The sequence below is a fragment of the Mesoplodon mirus genome, assembly GCF_964341445.2.
Source record: "Mesoplodon mirus genome assembly, chromosome: 7".
Classification (NCBI taxonomy): Eukaryota; Metazoa; Chordata; class Mammalia; order Artiodactyla; family Ziphiidae; genus Mesoplodon; species Mesoplodon mirus.
In genome coordinates, this window is record NC_138983.1 from 136,845,356 (window position 1) to 136,863,699 (window position 18,344).

Here is an 18,344-nt window from a genome sequence, read left to right on the forward strand (position 1 = left end):
AGAATGAGCCAGTGAGGATCTCTGCTACCCCTTTCCACTGCACAGGCATAGAAATGGTGTTCCTGGTGCCAAAAGTGAAAAAGGAGCTAAATTCTGGATCTGTAAACTTGATTCATAGGCCAGGGAGATAACAAAGCAGTGTATATACTTTAGAGGCTAGGTACTGGGCTCACAACACCTGTATAAGGATAAGAGATAGAGCCTTAAGAGAGAACAAGGCAAGAAGCTGGAACTGAGATCCCTAAATCAAGCCAGGACTCTGATAAAATTACCCCTGGTATCTCAGTGAAAACTACAAACTTCACAGGGAAGTAATAAGGAAATGTATTTCTGCCCCATGTTCAGATTTTGAATCTGAATTTTCCTTATTTTCATTAATGGGATTCCTGAAGAGGAGATATTAGTATAAAGGCTGGTCCTGGACAGTTTGTTATCCTGGACAGTGAAATCCTTTGTGTGCCTGGAAGATGCAAATATAAAGTCACTATGTAGTATACCTCCATCAACCAGGAGACTCACATGGGAAAACTAATCTCTATTAATGATGAGCTTATACTCAAAATTCCAAACCACATGGGAAACGATCTATTATGCAGAGATTTATCCAAATCTAATTCTATCAGTGGAATTAGAACTCTGAAACCTTGTTTTTATAAAACAGTCTTGAAAAGATTATAAAATAAGTAGTTTGAAACTAACTAAAAAGATGCAAGAAGATATAGAAATCATAATGAGAAAACAGGACTCTGTGAAAATAGACTGGGTAGATTTGAAGAAGAGTTTCTTCAAATAGAGTTTCTCAAAATGAAAAACATTTTTATTGAAATGGAAACTGAATAAGTGGGTTAAACTATAGACTAACACATTAATGAATGATTTGTGAAGTGAAACATAGCCAAAAGGTAACTATCCAAATGACTGCACAAACAGAAAGGATGGAGACTATGAAAGAAAAGTGGAGATATAGAGAATACAGTCGCTTCCAGGAAAAGAAAGTAGAAAGAAGGGGGGAGAGAGCTGAACCAAGATAGCGGAGTAGAAGGACGTACTCTCACTCCCTCTTGTGAGAACACCAGAATCACAAGTAGCTGCTGGACAGTCATCGACAGGAGGACACTGGAGCTCACCAAAAAGGATACCCCACATCCAAAGACAAAGGAGAAGCCACAATGAGACGGTAGGTGGGGTGCCATCACGATAAAATCAAATCCCATAACTGCTTGGTGGGTGACTCACAGACTGGAGAATACTTATACCACAGAAGTCCACTCACTGGAGTGAAGGTTCTGAGCCCCACGTCAGGCTTCTCAACCTGGGGGTTCCGGCAACGGGAGGAGGAATTCCTAGAGAATCAGACTTTGAAGGCTAGTGGGATTTGATTGCAGGACTTCGACAGGACTGGGGGAAACAGAGACTCCACTCTTGGAGGGCACACACAAAGTAGTGTGCACATCGAGACCCAGAGGAAGGAGCAGTGACCCCAGGGGTGACTGAACCAGACCTACCTGCTAGTGTTGGAGGGTCTCCTGCAGAGGTGGGGGTGGTGGTGGTGGCTGAGGCTCACCCTGGGGACAAGGACACTGGCAGCAGAAGTTCCGGGAAGCACTCCTTGGCGTGAGCCCTCCCAGAGTCTGCCATTAGCCCCACCAAAGAGCACAGGTAGGGTTGCCTCCAGTGTTGCGTTGCCTCGGGCCAAACAACCAACAGGGAGGGAACCCAGCCCCACCCATCAGCAGTCAAAGTTTTACTGAGCTCTGCCCACCAGAGCAACAGTCAGCTCTACCCACCACCAGCCCCTCCCATCAGGAAACTTGTACAAGCCTCTTAGATAGCCGCATCCACCAGAGGGCAGACAGCAGAAGCAAGAAGAACTACAATTCTGCAGCCTTTGGAACAAAAACCACATTCACAGAAAGACAAGATGAAAAGGCAGAGGGCTATGTACCAGATGAAGGAACAAGATAAACAACTTGAAAACAGAAAACAACTAAATGAAGTGGATATAGGCAACCTTCCAGAAAAAGAATTCAGAATAATGATAGTGAAGATGATCCAGGACCTCGGAAAAAGAATGGAGGCAAAGATTGAGAAGATGGAAAACAGAAAAACAACTAAATGAAGTGGATATAGGCAACCTTCCAGAAAAATAATTCAGAATAATGATAGTGAAGATGATCCAGGACCTCGGAAAAAGAATGGAGGCAAAGATCGAGAAGATGCAGGAAATGTTTAACAAAGACCTAGAAGAATTAAAGAACAAACAAACAGAGGTGAACAATAACTGAAATGAAAACTACATTAGAAGGAATCAGTAGCAGAATAACTGAGGCAGAAGAACGGATAAGTGACCTGGAAGACAGAATGGTGGAATTCACTGCTGCAGAACAGAATAAAGAAAAACGAATGAAAAGAAATGAAGACAGCCTAAGAGACCTCTCGGACAACATTATAAGCAACAACATTCGCATTATAGGGGTCCCAGAAGGAGAAGAGGGAGAGAAAGGACCTGAGAAAATATTTGAAGAGATTATAGTCGAAAACTTCCCTAACATGGGAAAGGAAATAGCCACCCAAATCCAGGAAGCGCAGCAAGTCCCATACAGGATAAACCCAAGGAGAAACATGCTGATACACATAGTAATCAAATTGGCAAAAATTGAAGACTAAGAAAAATTATTGAAAGCAGGAAGGGAAAAATGACAAATAACATACAAGGGAACTCCCATATGGTTAACAGCTGATTTCTCAGCAGAAACTCTATAAGCCAGAAGGGAGTGGCATGATATACTTAAAGTGATGAAAGGGAAGAACCTACAACCAAGATTACTCTACCCGGCAAGGATCTCATTCAGATTCGATGGAGAAATCAAAAGCTTTACAGACAAGCAAAAGGTAAGAGAATTCAGCACCACCAAACCAGCTCTACAACAAATGCTAAAGGAACTTCTCTAAGTGGGAAACACAAGAGAAGAAAAGGACCTACAAAAACAACCCAAAACAATTAAGAAGATGGTCATAGGAACATAAATATTGATAATCACCTTAAACGTGAATGGATTAAATGCTCCAACCAAAAGACACAGGCTTGCTGAATGGATAGAAAAACAAGACCCATATATATGCTGTCTACAAGAGACCCACTTCAGACCTAGGGACACATACAGACTGAAAGTGAGGGGATGGAAAAAGATATTCCATGCAAATGGAAATCAGAAGAAAGCTGGAGTAGCAATACTCATATCAGATAAAATAGACTTTAAAATAAAGAATGTTACAAGAGACAAGGAAGGACACTACATAATGATCAAGGGATCAATCCAAGAAGAAGATATAACAATTATAAATATATATGCACCCAACATAGGAGCACCTCAATACATAAGGCAACTGGTAACAGCTCTAAAAGAGGAAATCAACAGTAACACAATAACAGTGGGGGACTTTAACACCTGACATACACCAATGAACAGATCATCCAAAATGAAAATAAATAAGGAAACAGAAGCTTTAAATGACACAATAGACCAGATAGAGTTAATTGATATTTATAGAACATTCCATCCAAAAACAGCAGATTACACTTTCTTCTCAAGTGCACAGGGAACATTCTCCAGGATAGATCACATTTTGGGTCACAAATGAAGCCTCAGTAAATTTAAGAAAATTGAAATCATATCAAGCATCTTTTCTGACCACAACGTTATGAGATTAGAAATGAAGTACAGGGAAAAAACGTAAAAAACACAAACACATGGAGGATAAACAATACTAAATAACCAAGAGATCACTGAAGAAATCAAAGAGGAAATCAAAAAATAACTGGAGACAAATGACAATGAAAACACGACGATCCAAAACCTATAGGATGCAGCAAAAGCAGTTCTAAGAGGGAAGTTTATAGCTATACAAGCCTACCTCAAGAAACAAGAAAAATCTCAAATAAACAATCTAACCTTGTACCTAAAGGAACTAGAGAAAGAAGAACAAACAAAACCCAAAGTTAGCAGAAGGAAAGAAATCATAAAGATCAGAGCAGAAATAAATGAAATAGAAACAAAGAAAACAATAGCAAAGATCAATAAAACTAAAAGATGGTTCTTTGAGAAGGTAAACAAATTGATAAACCATTAGCCAGACTCATCAAGAAAAAGAGGGAGAGTACTCAAATCAATAAAATTAGAAATGAAAAAGGAGAAGTTACAACAGACACCGCAGAAATACAAAGCATCCTAAGAGACTACTACAAGCAACTCTATGCCAATAAAATGGACAATCTGGAAGAAATGGACAAATTCTTAGAGAGGTATAAACTTCCGAGACTGAACCAGGAAGAAATAGAAAATATGAACAGACCAATCACAAGTAATGAAATTGAAACTGTGATTTAAAATTTTCCAACAAACAAAAGTCCAGGACCAGATGGCTTCACAGGTGAATTCTATCAAACATTTAGAGAAGAGCTATCACCTATCCTTCTCAAACTCTTCCAAAAAATTGCAGAGGAATATACACTCCCAAACTCATTCTATGAGGCCACCATCACCCTGATACCAAAACCAGACAAAGATACTACAAAAACAGAAAATTACAGACCAATATCACTGATGAATATAGATGCAAAAATCCTCGACAAAATACTAGCAAACAGAATCCAACAACACATTAAAAGGATCATACAACATGATTAAGTGGGATTTATCCCAGGGATGCAAGGATTCTTCAATATACACAAATCAATCAATGTGATTTACCATATTAACAAATTGAAGACTAAAATCCATATGATCATCTCAATAGATGCAGAAAAAGCTTTTGACAAAATTCAACACCCATTTATGATAAAAACTCTCCAGAAAGTGGGCATAGAGGGAACCTACCTCAACATAATAAAGGCCATATACGACAAACCCACAGCAAACATCATTCTCAATGGTGAAAAACTGAAAGCATTTCCTCTAAGATCAGGAACAAGACAGGGATGTCCACTCTCATCACTATTATTCAACATAGGTTTGGAAGTCCTAGCCACGGCAGTCAGAGAAGAAAAAGAAATAAAAGGAATACAAATTGGAAAAGAAGAAGTAAAACTGTCACTGTTTGCAGATGACATGATACTATACATAGAGAATCCTAAAGATGCCACCAGAAAACTACTAGAGCTAATCAATGAATTTGGTAAAGTTGCAGGATGCAAAATTAACACACAGAAATCTCTTGCATTCCTATACACTAATGATGAAAAATCTGAAAGAGAAATTAAGGAAACACTCCCATTTACCATTGCAACAAAAAGAATAAAATACCTAGGAATAAACTTACCTAGGGAGACAAAAGACAAAAGTATGCAGAAAACTATAAGACACTGATGAAAGAAATTAAAGATGATACCAACAGATGGAGAGATATACCATGTTCTTGGATTGGAAGAATCAATATTGTGAAAATGACTATACTACCCAAAGCAATCTACAGATTCAATGCAATCCCTATCAAATTACCAATGGCAGTTTTTACAGAACTAGAACAAAAAATCTTAAAATTTGTATGGAGACACAAAAGACCCAAATGGCCAAAGCAGTCTTGCAGGAAAAAAATGGACCTGGAGGAATCAGACTCCCTGACTTCAGACTATACTACAAAGCTACAGTAATCAAGACAATATGGTACTGGCACAAAAACAGAAACATAGATCAATGGAACAAGATAGAAAGCCCAGAGATAAACCCACACACCTATGGCCAGCTAATCTATGACAAAGGAGGCAAGGACATACAATGGAGAAAAGACAGTCTCTTCAATAAGTGGTGCTGGGCAGACTGGACAGCTACATGTAAAAGAATGAAATTAGAACACTCCCTAACACCATACACAAAAATAAACTCAAAATGGATTAGAGACCTAAATGTAAGACTGGACACTATAAAACTCTTGGAGGAAAACATAGGAAGAACACTCTTCAACATAAATCACAGCAAGGTCTTTTTTTTTTTTTTTTTTTTTTTTGCTGTACGCGGGCCTCTCACTGTTGTGGCCTCTCCCGTTGCGGAGCACAGGCTCCGGACGCACAGGCTTAGCGGCCATGGCTCACGGGCCCAGCCGCTCCGCGGCATATGGGATCCTCCCAGACCGGGGCACGAACCCGTATCCCCTGCATCGGCAGGCGGACTCTCAACCACTGCGCCACCAGGGAGGCCCGCAAGGTCTTTTTTGATCCACCTCCTAGAGTAATGGAAAGAAAAACAAAAATAAAGAAATGGGACCTAATGAAACTTCAAAGCTTTCGCACAGCAAAGGAAACCATAAACAAGATGAAAAGACAACCCTCAGAATGGGAGAAAATATTTGCAAATGAAGCAACAGACAAAGGATTAATCTCCAAAATTTACAAGCAGCTCATGCAGCTCAATAACAAAAAAACAAACAACCCAATCCAAAAGTGGGCCAAAGACCTAAATGGACATTTCTCCAAAGAAGACATACAGATGGCCAAGAAGCACATGAAAAGCTGCTCAATGTCACTAATTATTAGGGAAATGCAAATCAAAACTACAATGAGGTACCACCTCACCCCAGTTAGAATGGCGTCATCAGAAAATCTACAAACAACAAATGCTGGAGAGAGTGTGGAGAAAAGGGAACCCTCTTGCACTGTTGGTGGGAATGTAAATTGATACAGCACTATGGAGAACAACATGGAGTTTCCTTAAAAAACTAAAAAAATTACGATATGATCCAGCAATCCTACTCCTGGGCATATACCCAGAGAAAACCATAATTCAAAAAGACACATGCACCCCAATGTTCCTTGCAGCACTATTTACAATAGCCAGGTCATGGCAGCAACCTAAATGCCCATCAACAGACGAATGGATAAAGAAGATGTGATACATATATACAATGGAATATTACTCAGCCATAAAAAGGAACAAATTTGGGTCATTTGTTGAGACGTGGATGGATCTAGAGACTGTCATACAGAGTGAAGTAAGTCAGAAAGAGAAAAACAAATATCGTATATTAACGCATATATGTGGAACCTAGAAAAATGGTACAGATGAATCAGTTTGCAGGGCAGAAATTGAGACACAGATGTAGAGAACAAACGTATGGACACCAAAGGGGGAAAGTGGCGGGGGGTGGGGAGTGTGTGATGAATTGGGCGATTGGGATTGACATGTATACACTGATGTGTATAAAATTGATGACTAATAAGAGCCTGCTGTATAAAAAAATAAAATTAAATTAAAAAAAAGAATGGGGGAAAGGCAATATCAAAAAAGATGTAGGCTGAGAATTTTCCAAGAATTAGAAGACTTGATTGTTCAAATTGAAGAAAGCTGACTCATGAGCAAAATAAATCAAAACAATCCTTATGTAAACACAGGACACTAGAGACAAAGACAAAGGTCACCTATGGAGAAAAGAAGTATTAACCCAGTATCTCGTCATTAAGACTAGAAGCTAGAAAACACTGGAATAATATCTTTAAAGTTCTGAGAGGAAATAACTGGTACACCAGAATTCTATACCCAGCTAAACTAACATAGAATATTGAGGATAGGATAAAAACATGTTCAGCCAGTCAAAAGAGTGAGAATGTATCTCTCAGTGACTCTTTCTGAAAGCATCATTAAGTGTAGTAACTCAATAAGAAGGAAATTGGAATCGGAAGAAATAAATGGAATGCAAGAATCAGTGGTGCTCAAGTAAGCAAAGCAGGTTTCCTGGGGAAAAAGAGAGTGAAAAAGCTGGAGGTTTCGCAAGTGTGGTCATGGATCTGTATATTTAGGCTTAATATTTCATAGGTGGAGGAGTCCTGTGTGCTGATAAATTTCATGTAGCCTCAAGGGTTGTTGACTAGAGTGAGCAGCATGAAGATCATTTGATCCCAGAAAGTCAAGAAGTTTTGAAACTAAGATATGGGAGGGACCACATATTATACTGATTATTTTCCTCCACTGCATCCCAAATAGATTCTCTAATCTTCTCTCAGTGCTGCTTTGGATATGTAAGACTGACCCCTATGAACTGTGTCCTGCAGGTGTCCTTGCTAGCTGGCTTTACGTGGAGTTTGACAAATTGGAGTCACTGGCCAAAAATCAGTGTGAGTGAAAGAGAGAACAGAGTTCCTTCGCATTCTCTCCCTGCTTCAGCATTGCTTCTCTAGTAGCATACGTGTCTCTCCATGACTAGAGTTCCCACTAATGGCCCCTTTTCCATGGATCCAGCTCTCACTGGGCTCAGATAACTCTTTCTTCTTCTTGCATTTTGACCCTATGAATAACAGATTTTTACCCCACTGATTTCTAGATAATATCAGGAGATAATTCTCCACGGTTCTCTCATGTTTTTGTACATCTTGTGAGTAAGGTACTAAATGCCCTTTTGTTGCTGATGATCTTTTCAAAGATGTTTGTATACCGAATAGTCTTGGAAAGTGAAGATAGTGTCTCTCTCTGGAGCAAAAGGCAGTCATACTCACTGTCCAGTGTAATGAAGATAACGTCTTCCTCTGAAGCAAAGGGCAGACATGCCTACTGCCCATTATAAAAGATTGCATTTCCTAACTCAGGGTTTCCTGGCCTGTAATTCAACCCATCACAAGTGCAGTTGTTCTCTGGCCCGCTTCATGTCACTCTGCGGGAGTTGAGGCTTAGATAACCAAAACAAAAATGCTGATGCTCTTGCCACTGTTATTGCTAGTCAACTATCCTTCATCTTTGATCCAGGAGTGTCATGTCTTCAGTCACTGCCCATGAAGCTGTAACAGGCTATCTCATTAGCTTTCAAATAGGGTAAAATCTCAGATCCCTAACAGTTCTTGACAGGTACCTTGGCATCTCTTCTTTGTTCCCTTAAACCCAACAGTACTTCTAAAGATGGTTCTTTCACAAAACCCGTCTCATTGAATTCTATTTCCTGCTGGGCTCCTGTCTGATATATCTAGATAGTTTGAAATCTCTTTGGTCAGTTAATTTACGACAAAGGAGGCGAGAATATACAATGGAGAAAATACAGGTTCTTCAATAAGTGGTACTGGGAAAAGTGGGCAGCTACATGTAAAAGAATGAAATTAGAACATTTTCTAACCCCATACACAGAAACAAACTAAAAATGGATTAAAGACCTAAATGTAAGACTGGATACCATAAAACTCCTAGAGGGAAACATAGGCAGAACACTCTTTGACATAAATCACAGCAATATCTTTTTGGATCCATCACCTAGAGTAGTGGAAATAAACACAAAGATAAATCAATGGGACCTAATTAAACTTAAGAGCTTTTGCACAGCAAAGGAAACCATAAACAAAACAAACAGACAACCTACGGGGGATGGGGGGAGGAAGAGGAGCTTGTTTTCTAGTGTGATATTTACCTAGCGATAATAAACTGAAAATCTTTTGCAAAAAAAAAAAAAAGACAACCTACAGACTGGGAAAAAATATTTGCAAATGATGCGACCAAGAAGAGATTAATCTCCAAAATATACAAATAGCTCATACAGCTCAATATCAAAAAACCAAACAACCCAGTCAAAAAATAGACAGAAGTTCTAAATAGACATCTCCAAATAAGACATACAGATGGCCAAAGGCACATGAAAATATGCTGAACCTTGCTAGTTAATAGAGAAAGGCAAATCAAAACTACGATGAGTTATCACCTCACACTGGTCAGAATGGCCATCATGAAAAAGTCTACAAATAAATGCTGGAGAGGGTGTGGAGAAAAAGGAACCCTGCTACACTGTTTGTGAGAATGTAAACTGGTACAGCCACTATGGAGGACAGTATGGATGTTCCTTAAAAAACTAAAAAATAGAGCAATCCCACTCCTGGGCTTATATCCAGAGAAAACCATAACTGAAAAGACATGCACCCCAATTTTTGCATCAATATTCTTAAGGGATGTGGGTTTGTAGTTTTCTTTAGTATCTTTTTTTGGCTTTGATATCAGGGTAATGATAGCCTCATAGAATGAGTTAGGAAGTATTCCCTCCTCTTCAATTTTTGTGAAGAATTTAAGAAGGACGTGTGTTAATTTTTCTTAAGTGTTTGGAGAATTCACCAGTGAGCCATCTGATCTTGGGCTTTTCTTTGTTGAGAGATTTTTTTAAAAATTTATTTATTTATTTATTTATTTATTTTTATTTTTGGCTGCATTGGGTCTTCATTGGGTCTTCATTGGGTCTTCGTTGCTGTGCGTGGGCTTTCTCTAGTTGCAGTGAGTGGGGGCTACTCTTCGTTGTAGTGTGCAGGCTTCTCATTGCAGTGGCTTCTCTTGTTGTGGAGCACGGGCTTTAGGCACATGGGCTTCAGTAGTTGTGGCTCATGGGCCTTAGAGCACAGGCTCAGTAGTTGTGGTGCATGGACTTAGTTGCTCTGTGGCATGTGGGATCTTCCTGGATTAAGGCTTGAACCCGTGTCCCCTGAATTGGCAGGTGGATTCTTAACCACGGTGCCACCAGGGAAGGCCTCTTTGTTGAGAGTTTTTGATTACTGATTCAATCTTCTTACTAATTATGGATCTATTCAGATTTTCTCTTTCTTCATGAGTCAGTTTTGGTAGGTTGTATGTTTCTAGGAATTTGTCCACTTTATCTAGATTATCCAGTGTGTTGGCATACAATTATTCATAGTATTCTCTTATAATCCTTTTTATCTCTGTAAAGTCAATAGTAATGTCTTTTCCCCCCAACCTTATTTAGTAATTTGAGTTTTCTCTTTTTTGTCTTATTCAGTCTAGCTAAAGAGTTGTCAATTTTACTGATTTTTTTCAAAACATAAACTTTAGTTTTGTTGATTTTCTCTATTTTTTTATTCTCTATTTTTCTCCACTCTAATCTTTATTATTTCCTTCTGTCTGTTAATGTTGAGCTTCCCTGTTTGTCTTTTCTAGTTCTCTTAAGGTATAAGTTAGGTTATTGATTTCAGATCTTTCTCCTTTTTTTAATGTAAATTTTTACGGCTGCAAATTTCCCTTTTTTTTTTTTTTTTGCGGTATGCGGGCCTCTCACTGTTGTGGCCTCTCCTGTTGCGGAGCACAGGCTCCGGACACACAGGCTCAGTGGCCATGGCTCAACGGGCCCAGCTGCTCCATGGCATGTGGGATCCTCCCAGACCGGGGCACGAACCCATGTCCCCTGCATCGGCAAGCGGACTCTCAACCACTGAGCCACCAGGGAAGCCCAAATTTTCCTTTTAATACTACTTTTTCTGCATCCCACAAATTTTGATATGTTGTGTTTTTATTTTCATTTTTATCAAGGTATTTTCTAATTTCTCTTCTTTAACCCTTTGGATATTTAAGAGTATGTTGTTTAATTTCCACATATTTTTGAATTTTCTAATTTCTCTTCTAGTTTGATAGGAAGATACTCTGCATGACTTCAATCTTTTTAAATTTATTAAGAATTGTTTTGTCATCTAACATATGGTCTATCTTGGAGAATGTTCCATGTGCACTTGAGAAAAGTGTATTCTGTTGTTGCTAGAGTTTTCTGTATATATATGTATATATATACATATATATTTAGTTTATGGTGTTGTTTAAGCCCTCTGTTCCTTATTAATCTTATGTCTGGTTGTTCTATTCATTACTGAAGGTAGGGTTTGTAGTGTCCAACTATTTTTTTTTTTTTTTTTTTTTGTGGTACATGGGCCTCTCACTGTCGTGGCCTCTCCTGTTGCGGAGCACAGGCTCCGGATGCTCAGGCTCAGTGGCCATGGCTCACGGGCCTAGCCACTCTGTGGCATGTGGAATCTTCCTGGACCGGGGCACGAACTCATGTCCCCTGCATTGGCAGGCGGACTCTCAACCACTGCGCCACCAGGGAAGCCCTGTCCAACTATTTTTGAAGGACTGTTTCTCCTTTCAATTCTGTCAAGGTTTTCTGCATATAGTCTTTGGCTCTGCTGTTTGGTGCATCTATGCTTATAATTATTATATCTTCCTGATGAATTGACCCTTTTATAGATATATAATATCTTATATAGTCCTTATTTGTCTCTTGTAATAGTCTTTGACTTAATGTCTATTTTGTCTAACTAGTATAGCCACCCTAGCACTCTTTGGATTATTGTTTGCATGGGGTATCTTCTTCCACCTTTTTACTTTCAGCCCATTTGTGTTTTTGGATATAAAGTGAATCTGTTTTAGACATTATATAGTTGGATCGTGTTTTTAAATCAGTTCTGCCAGTCTTTGCCTTTTGATTGAAGAGTTTAATCCATTTACATCTAAAGCAGTTACTGACAATGAAGGACTTTTTTCCATCATTTTGCTATTTGGTTTTTGTATGTCTGTTAGCTTTTTTGTTCCTCATTTACTCCATTATTGCTTTCTTCTGTGTTTTGTTGATTTTTTTGTAGTCACACATTTTGATTCCCTTCTCATTTCCTTTTGTATATATTCTCTAGCTATATTTTTGTGGCTATAATCATGATCACATTTAACATCCTAAATTTATAACAACCTAATTTGAACTGACACCAGCTTAATTTCAACTGCATACAAAAACTCTACTCCTATATAGCTCTGTCTTCCCCTGCCACTTTATGTTATTGATGTCACAAATTACATCTTTATCTATTATGTGCCTATACTAGTTTCCTAATGCTACTCTAAAAAATTATCACAAATTGGGTCACTTAAATAAGAGAACTTTATTGTCTCACAGGTATGGAGGCTAGAAGTCCGAGATCAACATGTTAGCAAGTTGCTATCTTTTGAGGCTGTGAGAGAGAATCTGTTCCAAGCCTCTTACTTAGCTTCAGGTGGTCTCCTGACAATCTTTGTTGCTCCTTGGCTTGTAGAAACATCACCCTGATCTCTGCCTTCATCTTCATATAGCATTCTCCCTGTATGCCTCTCTCAATTTCCCCCTTTTTATAAGGACAGCAGTCATATTGGATTAGGAGTCCACCCATTCCAGTATGACCTCATCTTAACTAATTGTATCTGCAATGACCTTATGTCCAAATAAGATCACATTCTGAGGTACTGAGGGTTAGGACTTCACTATTAATTGGTGGTGGTGGGGGGACATAATACCACCCATAACAGTGCCCAATAACATAGCTCTATAATTATTCTTTATGCATTTTTTTCTTTTAAACCTTTTATCAGAGACCTTTATTTCTTCATACAACTTCAATTTACTAAATAACATCCTTTCATTTTAACCTGAAGGACTCCCTTTAGCATTTCTGGTAGGGCAAGCCTGGTGGTAATCAGTTTCCTCAGCTTTTGTTTATCTAGGAATGTCCTAATTTTTCCTTTATTTTTGAAGGAAAGTTTTGCCAGCTATAGAATTCTTGGTTGACAGGTTTATCTTTCAGTACTTTAAAGATTTTATCCCATGTCTTTCTGGCCTCCAGGGTTTGTTGTGCAAAATTGGCCGATATTGTTATTGAGAATCCCTAGTACATGATGATGATTCACTTTTCTCTTGCTGCTTTTAAGACTCTATCTTTGGACAGTTTGCTTTTATGTCTTGGTTGGGTCTTTTTGAGTTTATCCTGTTTGGAGTCCATCAGGCTTCTTACAATTGTAGGTTTATTTATTTCATCAAAGTTGAGATGTTTTGCCATTATTTCTTCAAATAGTCTCCACCCCCCTCTTGTCTCTTCTGGGACTCTCATAATGTGTATGTTGGTATACTTCATGATCCCTTAGTTCACTTTTCTTCATTGTTTTTGTTTCTGCACCTCAGACTCTATGATTTTGATTGTCTTATTTTCAAGCTTTCTGATTCTTTCTTCTCTTTGCTCAAATCTGCTGTTGAATCCCTCCAGTGAAATTTTCATTTCAGTTATTGTAATTTTCAGCTCCACAATTTCTGTTTGGTTCCTTTTTATAATTCCTGTTGATATTTTATCCATACGTGATTTTTCCTGGTTTCCATTATTTCCTTATCCATGTTTTCCTTTAGGTCTTTGAGTATATTTAAGTTTTATCTAGTAAGTATGATGTCTGGGCTTCCTCGGGAATGGTTTCTGTGAATTGATTTTGTTCCTTTGAATGTTTGCCTGTTTCTGTCTATGCCTTGCAATATTCTTTTGCTGAAAATTGGATATTTAACGATTATAATATGGTAACTCTGGGGACCTCCCCGGTGGTCCAGTGGTTAAGACTCCATGCTTCCACTGTAGGGGTGCAGGTTCAGTCCCTGGATGGGGAACTAAGGTCCCCTATGCCAGGGGCATGGCCAAATATATATATATGATGACTCTGGAAATCACATTCTTCCCCTTTCCCAGGGTTTGCTGGGTTTGTTGTTGCTATTGTGGTTGAAGGCTGTAATAGTCTGTTTGTTTTGAGTGATGTCCTAACTATCTTTGCAGAGGCTATTGCTGGTCAGATGTGATCACTGAAGTCTCTGTTCCTTTAGCTCATATTCAGCTCAAAATCAGATGTTTTGGTAGAAAGTTTCTTGAGTGCCAGGAACTCTTCCAGTGTTTGCAGATTGGCTCTGTACTAGGGCATTCCTTCAGTACTTAGCTAGGCTAGTTCTGAGGCTAGCAATCAGTCTGAGGTAAAATCTTAAGGTCTTCTCAGCAATTTTCTGAGCATGCATCTTGCCTGGGTGTGCATATGGCTTCCTAAACCCCCCCATATTTTTGGCTGCTTTCAAATGTCCTAGATTCCCAGTCTTACCCCAGATTTTCCTCTGCACCTTAGAAGGTCTATTGTATGTTTCCACCTATGATTTCTTGCTCCAGGAGTCTGTGGGGCTATAGTCTTTTGCAAGTTTTATGAGTAGTGTCCACCACTTTTACCACCTGATTTCTGAGTTAGACATAACAGAGACAGGCTCTTGTGTCAGTCCTTCAGGTATCCACCAGACAGTTTAAATGTACACAGTAATTTGCAAATAATTTCTGCTCTGCTTCTCCTAGTTTGAGGAATGATACTGGAAACCAGGTTGCCACCACTTCAAGACCAAAACCACTGCCATGCTGGGGAAAGGTGGAGTAAGGGTAACTAAAAATGCCACAGAACTTTCCTACCATTTTGAAATGGCTTTTTCTTTTCTTTTTTTACATTTAGTTTATTATTGGCTGCATTTGGTCTTTGTTGCTGCATGCGCACTTTCTCTAGTTGTGGCGAGCAGGGGCTACTTTTTCTTGTGGTGCACGGGCTTCTCACTGTGGTGGCGTCTCTTGTTGCAGAGCACGGGCTCTAGGCTCGCGGACTTCAGTAGTTGTAGCTCGCAGGCTCTAGAGTGCAGGCTTAGTAGTTGTGGTGCACGGACTTAGTTGCTCCACGGCATGTGGGATCTTCCCAGACCAGGGCTTGAACCCGTGTCCCCTGCATTGGCAGGTGGATTCTTAACCACTGCGCCACCAGGGAAGCCCCAAGATGGCTTTTTCTTGATTGGGTATTTGTTTGGTGGCTCAAAACTTTGAGTGTCTTCCAGAGCTCCAGTAAGATTGGTTCAGACAGTTTCTGCCTTAAAAAAAAAAAAACATTTCTGTTGGGGAATGAAAAGTTGGAGCTTCCTAGGCTGCCATTTTGCTGAAGTCTTTTCCTTAACCTTGTTTTGCCTTCACTTGGACTTTCACCAAAGAGCATCAGAGCACTTGGCATGTAACCTAAGTGAAGGTGTGTGTAGTTACTAAAAAATGGTGGAGCAAAGACACTCTGAGCCACTGTAAGGAGGCTTGGAATAGGAACTTGCTTGGAGAGTTGAAATTTTATAGATGAGGAATCCACTAGGTTATTGGATGACAGTTGAGAACAGATAAGCTTATGAAATGAACTTCTGTCCAGGTAGTAAATTGCTCAGGGAGTTGGTGCTTGCTGACAGTGTGGGACAGCTGCAGTTACATGCTGCAAATGGTTGGCTCTGATTTCTGGATGCATATTAATTCCAGCTCATGAAGGGTCTTGAGCAATGCCAAAAATGACCAAGTAGAAGAAAATGTGAAGATAATGATATGGCTGCTTCTAGTGCTCAATTAGATCCTCCCCTCAGAGCTCAGAGAATCTAATTCAATTCATTCCTAATGGTAGCTGTCATATCAGCTTGTCCTAACCCTGACTGTGGTTCACAGCTCTATCTCAGAAGTGTCTTGGGAGGAAAGCCTTTAGTAATTGTCTTCACCTCTCCATTTCTTCACTCTTTCTCCTATCATTAGTATCCCCTGCCTCTCCTGTCCTTTTTCTTCTCTGCCTACTTATCCTCCTTTGCCTCCTACTACCTCAGTGAAAATATGTTCCAGTCTGCTAAATGAATTCACATTAAGGTGCACATAGCCAATAAGACTCGAGTGTAAACCTGTCCAGGGGCTGTTTGCATTTTAACAGAAGACTGTATTTCAAGCTAAACGAAAACATTTCTAATTGTGAAGCTCTAAGTATTAGCTGTTCCATAGGAAAGAGAATTTTTAGAGGACCTGGTTCTAACTCAGAATGTTTTTAAGGTATACTCTACTCTAGATAGTATAAAGAAATTCCCAATTATAAAGGGACTTTAGAAAATCAAATTTCTCCTCGCAATATGAAAAGATGCTCTGAGGCTGATTTGAATGTGGCATTATTGGATAATGAGCTTTTACACCTTTCCAGCCAAAGATACCAAGGATAAAGCCAAAACCTTGATCATATTGAGAAGTCAGGTCAGGGAGATTTTCACCTTGCTACAGGAAAAGAAAGGCTGATGAGGAGGAATAGAACAGATCTAATTTAGAATCTTAACTGTTTTAGAAGATAGTAAGCAGCCTCCATACATTAATATGGCCTTTCTTCCCTGTCATCACCAGAAAATCTTTGGGATACAGTACACAAAGTGAGGAGCTGCCAGCGCTGGAAGGACGGGTCCCAGAAGGTAAGAGCAAAGAGTGGGAAGCACATTAACACTGATTGAATTTAACCTCTACCACCCTCTGTTTCTTCCTCTGTAATGTGGGAACAGTAATATCTATTGAAGAGGGTTAGAACTCTTTTGACTGCAAATTATAAGAAGCCATATTGAACACATTAACATAAGTTAAAAATAAAAAAAGGAATTTGTAGGCTTTTATTCCTGGTTGTCCAAGGGCATTGGCTTTTGGGCAAGGCTGGATCCAAAGACCCAAATGATGCCTTTAAAACTTTTTGGCTCTCCATTTCTTAGCTCTGCTTGTTTTTGTTTGGCTTTTTCTCAGATAGTTTTAATTTATGTGTCAGTTAAGAAGATCTAAAGAACTTATCTCCCAGCTTAACAATTCCAACAGAAAATCTTTTTCAAATGTCATTCCCAAGGAAGATTATATTGCCTTGCTCAGGTCAGATGTGCAAACCCTAGCCTATTACCATGTGTTGGGATTTTTGGATTGGCCAGCCTAGGTTGCATATATAACACAGTAGTTGGCCAGTGTACCATAATTGACTGTCTGTCCAGGATCACATTGCATGAAGGGGGAGTTCCCTAAAGGATTCAAGAGACAGAGGATGGGAGAGTATGCTGGGCATGAAAATATGGTAGCTATTATAATCTACCAAGCCTACCACTATAGGTTAAAGAATCAAATGAGCAGACACAGGGAACCTGTTTATAAACTATAATCATAATTAAAACATCATTCAAATAATGATAAATACCATGTTCATTAAAATCAAGAAAGCTTCATCATATAATGATGGCTTTACAAATCAGTGGGAAAAGATGGACTATTCAACACCTCTTGTGAGATAACTGGATGGAAAAACTGCATGTAGGAGCCGCACCTCCCACAATACACTAGTGTATACTCTAAATGGATTAAAGATTTAAACATAAAAGTGAAACCATAAAAGTGTCAGAAGAAAACATGGTAAAACTCTTTTATAATCTTGGAATGGGGAAGGTCTTCCTAACTGTTACTTAATATTCTGAACTCATAAATAATATGACTGATAAATAAAACTACATCAAAATGAAACCTTTGCATGATGAAAAACATCATTTGAAAAAAAAAGTCAAAAGGCAGAAAACAAATAGAATAAAAGGCAGTGGGGTGTTGGAGATGGCCTGCACTGGCTCACAGGAGCTGTTTATTAAATTTTAGAAATTTTGCAAGCTGGTTGTCAACCACAGCCATTATTTAAAATTAAGTTATATAAACTTATAATTAAATAAAGAATGATACAAAGGTAATATATGCTCAAAGACTCATCACTCTAATTGTTTAACTACATTTTGCTATCATCCATGCTCTTGGAGTGATTTACATCTGTTGTGTCTGTATCATGGAGATATTACATAATGGCCTGGTGTTGCACGTTTCTCCCCAACTCCACATTTAGTGATGTCATGTTGGTAGCTTGAAATTGGCTGTGGTGGGAATATTTACATCATGAAACTTGGCAAATGCTATA

General features: G+C 39.0%; 1 long non-coding RNA gene across 2 annotated transcripts in view; it reads left to right on the forward strand.

Annotated features, from left to right (window-relative positions):
• The window catches only part of LOC309808280, a 42,174-nt gene that overhangs the window by 16,047 nt on the left and 7,783 nt on the right, over positions 1-18,344 (forward strand). Inside the window, exons 3-4 of one of the 2 annotated variants that reach the window (XR_014294723.1) lie at positions 14,903-14,983; positions 16,769-16,833. This is a non-coding gene — a long non-coding RNA (uncharacterized lncRNA). The remainder of the gene's footprint in view (positions 1-14,902; positions 14,984-16,768; positions 16,834-18,344) is intronic. The other variant, XR_014294724.1, reaches the window with a different exon arrangement.